Source organism: Poecilia reticulata, chromosome 16 (assembly GCF_904066995.2).
Source record: "Poecilia reticulata chromosome 16, P_reticulata-male-v2, whole genome shotgun sequence".
In the NCBI taxonomy this organism is placed as follows: Eukaryota; Metazoa; Chordata; class Actinopteri; order Cyprinodontiformes; family Poeciliidae; genus Poecilia; species Poecilia reticulata.
This window is the reverse complement of record NC_088845.1, coordinates 33,540,947-33,554,074: the sequence shown is the minus strand read 5'-3', so window position 1 is coordinate 33,554,074 and position 13,128 is coordinate 33,540,947. Positions and strand designations below refer to the sequence as shown.

The 13,128-nt window shown below is 39.9% G+C and overlaps 1 protein-coding gene across 1 annotated transcript in view; it reads left to right on the top strand.

Moving 5' to 3' along the window:
• LOC103465896 (melanocortin receptor 5) overlaps positions 1-13,128 on the top strand; it is a 34,349-nt gene that overhangs the window by 6,779 nt on the left and 14,442 nt on the right. The gene's annotated exons all lie outside the window — the stretch shown is intronic.

Here is a 13,128-nt window from a genome sequence, read left to right as displayed (position 1 = left end):
TTGGACTGGTGAACTCGTAGAAGAACTTAAACAGTCTTTAGACAATAGTAGTCAATTTAAACATTTTATGTAAGATTTAAACATTTTAGAGAGCATTTATCACCAATAATTTATCAACAATAGTACAGCTACTGAGAGAACTACCTACAGTAATTTATGTAAATGACATGTATACATGTTTTTGTTTATAGATAAGAAAAGAAAATGGAGGGGATAAAATCATAATGCATTGGTTCAAAATGTAATTATGAATTGACAGAGAGGTAAACTGACCCACCAGAGCCAAATGATTAAATCAACCCAGCTGGATTGGAAACAAAGAATTTGTACTCCAGTATTAAGTTGCACGAATGCTCAAGTTTATAAGATTATCAACGTCTTCTTTTCAATTAAATTGCCATCTGCCTTACTGTGGTAATGATGATATGATAGTACCTGTGATCCACTGGGTCAGTGTGCCACAACAGCTGCCACCTTATATGGCAGCTGTTATAGGTTACTGATTGTGTTTTCTATTAAATAGCTCTAATATGTTCTTATTTAGCAGCATATCTGAGATTGTTTTAATGATGTCCGTGTCCCCTTCTCCTGATTTAAAATGACATATTTTGCTTGTAAATCTTATGGAGACACATCATAAGCTAACAGTGCAGATGTGAAGTGATAATTGTTTAAAGCACTAGAATGATTCACTAGAACCTCTGTTAATTTAGGGGTGAGGCGTAGTGTTCATGACTGCTGCTGTGCAAATTTTGTCCAGTAGTATTAAAAGTTATCTTCAGATACTTTGCTGGAAAAAATATTCCTTGAAAACTTATTCTTGTGTTGGTTGGAGTGCTGTATCTTTCTATCCAGGTTGTTAAATGATAATAATTTTTTGTTTTATTTCATGTATGGATCTGCAGGTTCAGCTAGCTAACACCCACACAAGTATATGGATCTGCTCTCACCATCTCCCAGCCTAAGATGAGCTATTAAAATGTTCAGAAATCAAAGTTTTGAGTAGGAGGTCGCACCTTTAAAAATAAGATGTTCTCAGCTGGGTGCAATCTGTTCCACAGTGTGAGCAGCTGATGCTAGCTCAGCCTGTTAACAAGCAGTTTTTACTCACACACTCTCCTGGTGGGATAATAACCAGCAGTGAGTCTATCTGTTGTAATTCAGCAGGCATGGCAACTAATGGCCGAAACTTCCTTAAACTCAGACAGGAGTGCCTGTGTAATATTAACATCTCCTGTTAATGCAGAATAGTTTATGTTAGAAGAGAGAAGTTTGGCACATTTTTAAGATTACATCAAATAATTTCTCCAGGTACCTCCTCCTATATCAGGATGGCAAACTGAGGTTATCCAGTTTCCTTAAAGCTAGCTACGTATCATTGATTATCTCTTGAGCTACTTCCTCCCACTAAAATTTGAAAAATGTCAGCCAACAGAACTTTTTCTCACTCCAATGCCTTCATTCTGCCTGGATGAAACATTTTGAGTGGTTTTTTTTAGAATTGGATTTCTCTTCAAACATATTTAGGAATGTGGATGTCTGACGTTAATATTAGCTTCTTTCTTTGCGTTATTGCCGTTTATCCAGGTTCTGTGACATGGCTCCACTTGACCCTGATGCTGGAGTCTCTTAGTACTAGGTCCACCGCTTTGGATGTCCATGTCATATTTTTCTGCTGGATTAGCAGCAAAGTGCCTTGTTTTCCACAAACATGGTGTGGCCATTCCACTGAAGCTGGGTTTCTGTCCTCTTGGCAGTGATTGGGTCAACCTTAAGTCTTCGTCTCAAGTCCTCCTCATTCATGCCATGGTTGGCAGTCCCAAAACTAGAGGAACGAGCTCCTGATTCGCTTCATTTCCATTGTGCTGATGATTTGTTAGTGTTTCTTTTGTCGCCAGTCAGGACCCCAGACCATAGAGTGCTACAGGTCACATGACGCTCTTGTAGGTTTTGGCACCTTGTGATTGCACATTAATACTGTAACTTGTCCTCGTTTGATCAGTCATCAGTCTTGACTACTTCCAGTCTATAGATTTCGATTGTGCCATTGGCCCATCAAGTTCAGGCCAGTTTCTTTCAATCAGTCTCTCCAGGTTTGCGTTTGATCTTGCCGTACCAGCTGGGTCAGACAGTGCGACGTCATCAGAGTAGAAATGGATCTGGGGGTGTGTCTGTTTTAAATCTGTTTCTGCTCTGTCAACACCTACGATCAACAGCAGGGTGCTGGTGGTTTCTGATATAAATATTAATAACACTTACATATCAAAGTAACATAAGACATAATAATAATAAACTTTAATAAAAGTATGCACTTTATCAATAAGTAGGACCTCTGCCCACCTTTTTAGGCTGATCTTTTGGCAGTGCTAAAACTATGTTTTAGTTAGCAGCTGCAGTGTTCCAGTAAAGACATTATTGTTGCTCATACTTATTCTACATATCTCCTGTCTTTAAAGTATTATCAACAGGCACTTATCTGGCAAGCTTACTCACTTTTATCTCACAAAGTGCTTGTGAAACTGCTAAATGAGATACAAACGCTTGATGAGTCTGTTTGAAATAACTCAAGAAGTAAATGAGATTTTTTAAGTGTCACTTTGGTTAATAAAACAAACAAAAAAAAAACATTTGTTAATGTGAACTGAATAGTTCAGCGATTCTTTTCAAACAGATGTTTGCATTTGGGTACATTTTTAAGCGATTAATCTGGGACACAATGCAGGCATTGCATCAGTCTATTTGTGGAAGAGCTAAGTTTAGCTCTGTTTGATGACGTTTGTTTGCTGTGGAACTCTGATCCATCTAAGCTCACGTCAGTTTCACTCATGTAACACATTCAGACAGTGTGTGTGCACAGGTTGCTGTGTTGATGAGAAAAGCATATCCATCCAATCACACTTAATTATGTTTGTGATGTAATCTCTGCTGACCAGATCTCTGAATGAATAAAGGAGATGCAACTTGAGATGAGTTTCTTTTGCATTTTTTTTCATTATATTATTTGCCACATTCATTTTGAACTGATGCTTTGACCTGAAAATAGACTTAGAATTTGAATGTCTCATCATGCAATCCATTAAGCTGCTTTAATCACAATAACCTAAAATTTCCATGTGTGGGCAAAGACGCTGTTTTGCTGCAGTGCATAATGTCTCTTTTTCTTAATATGCTGGTCTGTGAGGCCTTCATCAGACAACGCTGAAAGTGTTATGTTATTCACAGCAAGTAAGTTCAGAAAAGCAAAATTGATTAACAAACAACGCCAGCCTTGTATATTAAGTATCTTATTAACAGGCTGGCACAGAATGTGGAGGAAGAAACAAATGGTACTCAGATGGATAACAGTTAGATTTTCCCTCCCTGAACCTTCAGCTCATTACAGAGGTTTACTTGGACCTCAGCTCCACTTGCTATCATGTGAGGAGCAGAAGTGGTGGATGTGTGATGTTCTGGGGTCAATCAAACATGCCCCTCATTCAACACAACAAAGGCGATTCTGTGGAATAACAAGTATTACCACATGTTTGTGTGTGTCTCTGTGAAATCCTGATCTGAATAGTGGTGTGTGTGTGTGTGTGCGTGTGTGTGTGTGTGTGTGTGTGTGTGTGTGTGTGTGTGTGTGTGTGTGCGTGTGTGCGTGCGTGCGTGCGTGCGTGCGTGTGTGTGTGTGTGTGCGTGCATGGATGAACCATAGCTAATTCTGGCATATTCTGTAATGTGCATTATCCCATTGGAAATAAATAACAAACAACAACCTCACAGACTTTTCTGTGGATAACGACTTGACATAATACGACTTGATCATCGTTTTTTTTCTTCTTTTTTCACTCCTTTGACACTAATTGACTGTACCTTCAAGAACAGAGAGGCACGTTTTTTACCAACAGTAGATATCAGTTTCTGCAGCGGTGCCATGACAGTTTCCTCTGTACATATTGATGTATATTAAAGTATTTGTTGTGCTAACTATTGAAGTTGGGAGAGGTCTCGAGTATTTGCAGATTTTAGTTATTTGTGAGCAGCATCCAATAAATACTGCAAATTCTATCTATTTGGATTATGGTTGTGAAGGCTTCAGAGATTAGGGTGGGACATGTTATATTTACCTTGACCCTACAGTCTTGTCTTATTGGGATTTTGCAGGATCGTCTGGTCATTTAGTTATGACATTTAAATGCTCTGTGAGTTTCCTCCAGCGGTCACTTTTGGTTCCAACTTCAAGCATCCTGCATGCTGACTTGAGGAAAGCTTCTGCATAGCATAATCGTCCTGGGATCTAAAAAAAATCTTCCAATTGGGTCTTTCCTGGAGTCTTTATGTTACAGTAGTGATTTTGCAGCAGTGGAGTGTATTTGTGGTATTCAGCAAAATTCCTCTTGACTTTAACATTACTGAATGGCATCATATTTCCTCCGATGGAAGAGGATCAGTGTAGTCTGAAGTCTGGTTGTGTAGTTTAAGATGATGGTCTGTGAGGAAAAATGAGGCTCTTTTCAGTCTGTTCACCCACCCAATGTAGTAGGTGTCACTTTTGGACAAAATGTTTGGTTAAAACTACCCAATTTTTGCTACAACATAAAGTCAGCTTTTAGGGACAAAGAAATAATCTAGGAGTTTTTGAGATTCTGGATGCATTAGAGATGGGATGTTGGATATGAAGTACAAGGGGAAGACCCTTGAGTAGATTCACGGACACAGTGAAGGACATGTAATGTTACGGGGCAGCTGGAATTCTTCCTTGTTTCTTGAAGATGTTTTAATTCTCATCCAAAGCGAGAGACAAAAAAGGTCCAGTTGCTCTCTGCTTAAGGGTGTGAAATTGCCATGTCTTGAATTACTCATAGTTTTTATAGCATTCCTAATAGTCATTGAAAAAATAAATTTATTGACCGGCATTGAAGCAATTAAACTTGTCTTATAACTGAGGAGCAGATTTGTGCATGCTTCCATTGGCATCCTGATGATTTGTCTTTGGTCATGAGTCTTTTAGAGTGGAAGGCTTTTTGTTTATGTTTTTTCCCTCTACAGACTCTCTGTTAGAGTCCAGTCAGTTGTAGATCAAAAAAAAGTTCAAATCTAACTCTGCTGGGTGTGAGAATCCATCCATCCATTTTCTTTACACCCTTGTCCCTTAGTGGGGTCTGGAGGGTTGCTGGTGCCCATCTCCAGCTAACGTTCCGGGCGAGAGGCGGGGTCACCCTGGACAGGTCGCCAGTCTGTCACAGGGCAACACAGAGACATACAGGACAAACAACCATGCACACACACACACGCACACACACACGCACACCCCCACACACACACACACACCTAGCAACAATTTGGAGAGGCCAATTAACCTAGACGGTCATGTTTTTGGACTGTGGGAGGAAACCGGAGTACCCGGAGAAAACCCATGCAGGCACAGGGAGAACATGCAAACTCCATGCAGAAAGACCGGGGCCGGGAATCAAACCCAGAACCTTCTTGTTGCAAACCAACTGCGCCACTGTGCAGCCGGGTGTGAGGACGACTGTGGTAAACAGTGGGTAACATGTTTTCAAGATTACAGGCAACAACAATGCAGGGTGGTTAGATGCTATCTTGGCAATGATGACAGCTGAGAGCTCAATTTTCCTCTAACAAAGGCTTAGCATCTTTACGTCTGCACAGTGGCCCTTCATGTGGTCTTTGTCTGTGAGTTTGCATGACCACACTGGCAACAAGCGACTCAAGTCACAGCAGCAGGAAGCAGAACATCCATCCACCTCAGCAGGGAGTGCAGAGGGCTGCCACCTACGACTGAATGAAATGTTTTCATAATGCATGTCTGCCCTGAGCTGCATCAGAGCTCCTGCAGGCTTCTCTCTGATATTAATGAGTCACTTGGGCCATGCTAGCGTCTCCTCAGCTTACATACAATATAGATATGTAAAGGTTTTGAAATCTGCTGGAGACCAAGAGTCCTTCCATAGGTGTGAATCTATATTTGGGATGAGCTATTGGTATATTTAAAGGTTTGTGCAGGGGAACACATTTAGATCGAAAACATTTGCTTTGTCGAATTGCCTGCAGGCGCTAATTAGTCATATAAAAAGGACTGTTTAGGATTTTCCAAAGGAAAAAAAAATACTTTATGATTAAAAAGTAACACTGTTTTAATTTTAACTGCAGTTGGACATAGTTAATATGCTAAAAGAATTACCTATGACTCTCATTGTCTCAGTAATTAAAGCTTTGCCTCCAGAACATGTTGCATCATCCATGCCCATAGCTGGACCGGGGGCCCTAAATGGTCCCTCTGTGGCAGAGTCTCCTTGACTACTTTGGGGGTCCTTTGGTGTGAAATGTTTTTAACTCCTGTATTATGTATGCTGGATGCTGTTTTTCTCTGTGCTGGAAGTTTGGAGAAGCTTCCACTGGGATTCATCCTACAATACCTCTGATGCAAATTGAATCTCATTATTTAGAAAGTTCCGGTTCATGTGATTTAGGTACAAATTATGCTGTCAAGGTGAGGATTTATGCATTACAATGTAGGTGTAGTGGACGAAAATCAATGAGAGATGAAAGAACTCTGGAAGTAGATTAGATAAATAGCAGCGTTTAGATGAAGATGTGGATTTGTCGGCGCATTCTGAAATACAAGATTACATATTTATGCAATATTCCAATTAGATGCAGTAGCTTTGAAAACGTCTGTTAAAGTAACTGACAACTTTGAAGAAGAGACAAGCGTCCAAAGACAAATTACGCCTTCGGGCCATAAAGCACAAATAACAGCAAGTGGCTCTGCTTAAATCTTTAAATCTAGCCTGCCTTCTCCTTCCTGCGCAGCTCAGACTAATGTTTGTGGTGGGGATTATTCCTCCCAGACATTTAGAAACTCTTAATGCCGTTTAATAAAAGCTTTACTTTAACGACCCACCTGAATACAGCAGCTGAATGGTTGTCTTTCTTTTTGGCCACAGCTCAGAGTTCAGAGATGCCGTGGGCTTTTCCAGTCATCAGATCTGAATCCAATTTGACGCCCTAAGGATGTGGGCGAAGAGTAGACTGGCAGCATGACAAGTCTGCTGAAAGTGTTTGAAGCAGATGATAGAGTGGGGACTCAAAAGAAGCTTTCCAGCAACAATCATCGAAAATAGAGGCTGCAAAAAGTTACTCTGAGACGAGGCAATCTCCAGTCCAAAACTGGGGCTTCAGAGGACAGAAAGCAGAACTACAGAGCAGTGTTAAAGGATTAGTCTACATATGTTCTGAGGATTTTGCTTTTTTTTTTTTTTGCTACACTTTTGTCAAAGTATAACAATTCGTTGTGCCACTCTTGGTGCAATAAAGACTATCAAGCCGATGTGGTGAATGTTAAATTCTTCCAAAGCAAAGTGTGTGCAAGAAATCCAGCCCACTTTTTGCTAATTGCTTCAATTCAGCCACGTTGGATGATTTGAGAACATTGAATTTAAGTCTTGACTTTGATTAGACTACCCTAAAACCTTCATTTTAACTCAAGATGGTTTGTGGTATGTGTGTAATGGGCAGAAGTGGTTTTCGTCTGGGAACTCTCTCAAGGAGAAAGACCATATCTACCGCAGTGTGTGTAATGCACCACCTCATGGAATCCTGTTTTGGCACAACTACATGTTACTATTTCATGTTTCCTCCATTTTTGGATGATGACTTCATGGTTTAAGTGGTGCAACTATACTGAAAAAAACAAAAGGTGTCACCAGCCCGATTTAATTAAGCAAATAGGAGCATTCTGTTTGGTTATTGCTACATGGCTTGTTGACTTTCAGCTGACAGCAAAGTATAAAACCCCAAATATCTTCTCATTTCTTAAACAACCATGCGGTCACATACTGCATGGGCATGGAAGGGTTAAAGCAGTGTCAAATCAAAGGCACCAAGCAGATAAAGCATGTAAGGAGATTGCTGAAACTAAAATTTGCTCAAAAACTGTCCACTGCATCATTAAAAACTGGAAGTAAAGAGGGAAACCATCGTCTTTCAGGGAGAAATGTTGACAGCAAAACTTCCTGATTGATTATGATGCAATCGCTTTAACACTTCGTGGAATCAAGTGAAAGAAAAACAACAGTGGAGCTCAGAGCATTTCCAATCACACAGTCTGAAGGGAACTTAAAAGAACAGAACTGAACAGATTTGTAGCCTTAAGAAAAGCAGTAGTAAGTGATACTAACCAAAGAAAACAGCTTCAGTTTGCAAGGCAGCATAAAGATTGGACACAAGAGTGATGGAAGGTCATGTGGTCTGATGAGTCCAGGTTTATCATCTTCCAGAGTGATGGGAGCATCAGAGTAAGAAGAGAGACAGATGAAGTGATGCATCCATCCTGCTGAGGGTCTGCAGGATGGGTGCATCTGTGGTGGCAGCACTATGATGTGCTGCAGTTGGTCAGGTCAAAGTTCACCAACATCATGAGGTCAGCTGACTGGCTGGAGATACTGAATGATCAGAGGCCTCGTGTGAAAAACCATGCACAGCTTTCATCCTAAAAGTTTGAGACAGAGATAAATTTGGAAATTCATGGCACACAATAAAATCCAGATGTGTAAAATGGCACGCAGACATGTTCCCTTTATGAATCTGGACTTGGGTGAGAATTGGGCAAATCCACTCCTAAATGCATATGCAAATTACCATAAATACCTTGAAACCTCCCTCTAAGTGTCTGAAAAACCATGGCAACTGCCTCTTTGTGAGTCTGTTTCTAACTACCAATAATGACAGATTGTATTTAAAAGCCACCTTTCAGGGTGTGCAAGGCCACCATTTCACATGATGTGTGAACACACACTCCTTCCCTCCAGCAGGGGACAACGCCACTGGAGGAGGCCACAGCTGCCATCGTTCCACAATTACACACACCTTTATGCAGCTTTTTATGTACATGTGTCATTGTCTACACCTTGTCCACCTTATTAATCATCAAACCTGACCTGATTGGAGTTCATTTGCTGATCCGACTCCGTTTTCTCTGTCTGTGAGAATGGAATTTTAGATGTATTTCATGCACTCAGGTGCACAGACTGAAATCGTGAAGAACATGTTGGATCCTGGATCCGTATTGCTGTATGGAAAAAAATTTCAGCTTGTTTAGGTGAGTTTTGGTGCGTTGTAGTTTGTTACTGTCGCCTAAAAAACTTTTGCGTTGGTGTCGCATGTTTTCACAGCAGTTCAAAAGTTTGCATACACTTTCACTCCAACTTCTAACTTTACACACGCAGAGTAGTGTGCAAATTTATCCATAAGGCCTGAGGGTATTCCATCAACAGATTGTTTCCTTCAGTCATGGCACAGCCATATTGCCAGATGACAAAGCCAGGATTCATCAGGCTCATTGGGAGGATGAGACATCATTTTCACACATGGATCCGGGACTGAGAATACTGAGTATATGGAAATATGCTGAAATAGCATTTGCGGAGTGGTCAGATTTTCTGATCATCAGTAAAAGAAAAAAATTTAATGAAAAATGAATTAACACTGGATGGAAATAAATCTTCACATTGCAGAAGCTTATCAAAACAATGCCTCAGTAAATGCATGCCATAATTAAAGATAAAAGTAAGATTGTGTCATTATTTATCTGTACAAACCACTGGCAGCAGCATTCTACGGCCTGAATATTAAAACTGATTAAAGCAATGAGCTGCAACAACTTCAATTTGAAGTCTTAAAACAATTTCCAAGTTCAGTTTATTAATTCCGTTAGTACCATGTCATCTAGACTGCTCAGTGATTTTTAAGAGAAAAATTGCAAAGGATTCACTGGGATGCATATTTTTAGACTAAATATAGTAAAACTTTTTAAAATTGTAAATGGCCACTAGTCAGCTTCTTCAACTGATTCTTTTTCATGAGGTTCTTAACATTTTTGTGCAAATTTTGAAACAGTATTGTTAACCCAGTGGTTATGTGGGCTTCGTCTATTTCCTAGACTTTTTTTGTGAGTTTCAGTCACTTGCTTATGACGGAGTGTTAGGACCAGACTAAGAGCTTTGTTTGTTTGTTTCAGGGCTGCGCCGATAAACTGGCCATAATATCCTTCATTTTGGGTGATCGGCCGATACTTACATGTGAAGCCGATCACATTCACCTCTGGAAAGATCTAAAAATCAACCACTGTCCTCTTCTGCTCTACTTATAGAGGTTTGACTGTTAGCCCGGCCCACCAGGTCTTGTCTGTATATTTGCAGTTAACAACAATTACCCCACTGTTACCACCTCGGCTACTTCCTTACCATATTTAACAGCATTTCAGAGAAAAAATTGGTATCGGCCAAAATCAGAATCAGCAATCAGCCAGAAAACTGCAGTCGGTGAGCCCCCAATTTGTTTTCAATAAGACAATAAAGTTGATTTTATGAGAACTCTACACCAAACTGCATCAGAATGAGGAACAATAAGCATCTTGTGAAGCAATAGTTGATATCAGTTTACAAATTAGGAAATACTCCATCTTTTAGCATCAAATTATTATCAGCTGCAAATAAACAATCTGAGCTGATCACGTCACATGTTCTACGAAGACTTTTTTCATATTTTAATGACTTTTTCATATAATTTTGCAACTTTCTTCTGGGAATATTAAGTCTTTATTTTGCCAATAGCACAGCTATTCTCCTAATATGACTTTATTCTTGTATCTTTAAATCTTAGTATCTTTGTATCTTAGTCTGGCCCTAATAGTTTGTCACACTTGTTTTACTAATCTCTTTTCACACCTCAAACATCTCCTTCTCTCCTCTATGGAGGCAGATATATTAACATCATGAAGCAGAAACTTCCTCTTCTGCTCCAGTTCTTCTGTTCTTCTTCTACTGGCTTGAACAGAAAACCTGTTGATTAAGCTGCACACTGCTGCCACCTACTGACCGGAGGCTTGTTTCGGTAAAAAAGAATAATAAAGTCCTGCTGTCTCTCTCTGAGAGGTACTGATACATGACCAGGCTGATTTGACTAGCTATTTGTCTAACTGAAGTTAACTCAGCTTAGATCATCTTTGCCTGATAGTTTCTCAGTTGATCTAAAAAATCTATATTCTTACCTACTGTGTTGTTTAGGCTCCCTGAGGAAGGCCCATATGTTTAGGATTGGATAGAAGTGTATATTGTGTCTGTGAAACCTATAAGCAACCCAAGAAGTGTCATATGACATTGGTGAAAGAATTCCCTTTTCAGATCACGAGCTGTAAAACGTCTGACCTCAGGCATCTTTCAAAGCTACTCTTTCAAGTTCGTTGCATATCACCTCATCAGCGCAGGCTGAGGCCGTAACCCGTTGGCCGTTTTATGGGGCCCAGTCAGAGGTGCCGTGTCATTCCGCTTTCCACATTTTTGATCTGATCAAAAAGAATGTTAGTCCTGCTTTATTTATCCCCAGATGAACACAGTATTGCCTCAAGGCTTGCTGTGCCTGGCAAGGATTGTAATTCCTGTGGAGTCTTCACATATTCTCTTATTTTACAGCCACGAGCTTTGATGTGGGAGTTTATAAAATAGATTAAATAGCAAATGTTGTGTTCTCTGCCCTGCGACAGACTGGCGACCTGTCCAGGGTGACCCCGCCTCTCGCCCGGAACGTTAGCTGGAGATGGGCACCAGCAACCCTGCTGACCCCATTAAGGGACAAGGGTGCAAGAAAATGGATGGATGGATGGATGGATGGATGGATGGATGGATGGATGGATGGATGGATGGATGGATGGATGGATGGATGGATGGATGGATGGATGGATGGATGGATGGATGGATGGATGGATGGATGGATGGATGGATGGATGGATGTTGTGTTCTCTTTTTTTTTTTCCAAATGTAAATAAAAATGTGAAAAGTCTGCTTTGGCAGCTTCGCTTTTCTATAGACCAAAGTTCTTCTTCAACCTTCATGTAACCAGGATAAAACTCCTTGAGGTCAATGATCTCTTTTATAAAACTGTCTTCACAACAACACAGGATCAAATTGATGCTATTTTCTTAGTAAAGTCACATGAATTCAGTCAGAATGGATGAAGAGCATCTGTGAACATCAAGTTTTTAACACTTGCCACAGATTTCTGAAGACACATTTTGATTTAGACTAGGCCGTTTTAACACCTAAACATGTTTAAACATCCTTTTCACTGCAGATCGGATCCAACTGTATGTGTAGAGTCATCCTGAAACCTGAAAGCTCCACCTCATTTTCCAGTCTTTGGAGCCTCTAACAGATTATTTTCCTTGTATTGCCCTATATTTTGCTCCCCATAGATCTAATCAGCTTCCTTGTTCTTGCTGAAAGTTGCATTACGCCAGCGTCGCACTTCCCTAACAATGTTTCACAGTGGGGATGGTGCATATGCTACAACGTTCAGTTTTGCTCTCATTTAACCTTGGGGCACAGGGAGAGATGCAGGATACCAAACAACCCTAAACCACACTGCCAACCCGTCCCACAGCGCAGATCAAGCCTGGAGCCGCCAGCTGCAGAACCGTCAGAACCAGAGGAATCTGTTGTTGGATTTCTTTATGATGTGTTGCTATTTCATGTTGTCAGACATGTTCAATTCAAGAGATTTCTTGATTTTACACATCAGCATTCAGATATTGGTGAGGCTAATGAATGTAATTAAGAAAAAAACTAAATGTTCTTGATTACATTTATTTCTAAGTATCAGTATGAGTATTAGAGCCGAGTATTAGAGCCATACTAATAAAATAAAATAAAAATAAAACAATAAAGTCAAGAAATTATTAGAAAAAAGTCATAAACATAGAGAAGCAGCATTCAGCATCTATGCACCACAAATCTGGAACAAACTTCCAGAAAACTGCAAAACGGCCGAAACACTGAGTTCCTTTAAATCTAGACTAAAAACCCACCTGTTCATATAGTTTTTGAAACATAATCAATTAAACATTAATCAACAAACTGATGTGTAAAGATGGCAGCTGACAAAATGTAATGTTTCAGTTGTCGACTGTTCTATGATTTTGTGTTTTTATGATGTAAAGCACTTTGAAATGCCTTGTCGCTGAAAGGTGTTATAGAAAGAAAATTTGATTGGATTTACCTGAACAAAGTCATAGTATTATGGAAATAAAGGCATATCATGAGAATGAAGAAAGTCGTTCAAAAATAAAGT